This window comes from Sinocyclocheilus anshuiensis, unplaced genomic scaffold (assembly GCF_001515605.1).
Source record: "Sinocyclocheilus anshuiensis isolate Anshui unplaced genomic scaffold, SAMN03320099.WGS_v1.1 scaffold4428, whole genome shotgun sequence".
Classification (NCBI taxonomy): Eukaryota; Metazoa; Chordata; class Actinopteri; order Cypriniformes; family Cyprinidae; genus Sinocyclocheilus; species Sinocyclocheilus anshuiensis.
In genome coordinates, this window is record NW_015544593.1 from 27,255 (window position 1) to 28,273 (window position 1,019).

General features: G+C 40.3%; 1 long non-coding RNA gene across 1 annotated transcript; it reads left to right on the top strand.

Annotated features, from left to right (window-relative positions):
- Positions 1-199: 199 nt before the first annotated feature.
- LOC107698209 (uncharacterized) lies at positions 200-948 on the top strand. The gene is made up of 3 exons (XR_001635319.1): positions 200-391; positions 532-579; positions 805-948. It is a non-coding gene; the product is annotated as an uncharacterized LOC107698209 (long non-coding RNA).
- The last annotated feature ends 71 nt before the right edge of the window (positions 949-1,019 follow it).

Sequence of the window (1,019 nt, forward strand, 5' to 3'; positions counted from 1 at the left end):
TTGCATACAAAACTGAACTATCTTAATAGCTGAAACAGTAGGATAAGCTTTTTTGGGAAAAGGGGAAAAAAGACCCCCCCACCCCAAAAAAATTGAGTACCATCGGAAGAAATCCTGCAGGCGCCCCTGATGAACACGATCTCTCTCGCTCACATCAGAAAAGAAGTGGCTGAAAAAACAAAAGACGTGTGAAGTGTGGAGCTGATGAGTTTTGATTTCTGTTTTCTGTAGAGTTTCCAGTCTCTCTCAGCACCTCCTGAATCTACAGACGTAAATGATGATCTCTTCAGTTCTCTCGTCTCTTCTGATGCTCTGAGAGAATCTGTTCATCAGCTGAGAGACAAACTGGAGGATTTCTGCAAAGAGGAGCTCAAGAAGATCTCAGACAGAGGTAAAGTCCTGGAGATTCATCTGCTCTCAGAAACAAGTCCATCATCATCTCATATCATGGAGAACATCATATTAGAAATGTCTTAGGAATGGATGCAGGATCATGAGAATCACACTGTTCATGTCTGTTGATTTCCACAGTCACATTCACCAACATTGTTCCCAGAACCAGGAACGACTTCCTACAATGTAAGTCAGTAAGAAAACAAGCAGAAAAACTCACTGAGTGTGTTCATGTTCTTCCTGTAGAAGCTGAAAGAAGAGTTTTATAATTGATGTAAATGATGATTTGCACAGGATATCTAGTCATCTGTACTGAGACACTGATGATACACTGAACATGAAGAGTTCAGCTACATTAAAAGATCAAACAGATTCATAATTCCTGATTCTGATGTGTTTTATCTCCATCAGATTCCCATCAGCTCACTCTGGATCTGAACACAATGAATAAATGGCTCCGTCTGTCTGAAATAAAAAGAGCGATTATTCAAACTAAAAAAAAGCAGCTGTATCCTGATCATCCAGACAGATTTGATTATTGGTATCAGGTGTTGTGTAGAGAGAGTGTGTGTGGACGCTGTTACTGGGAGCTGGAGTGGATTGGAAATAATGGTGTGCGTATATCA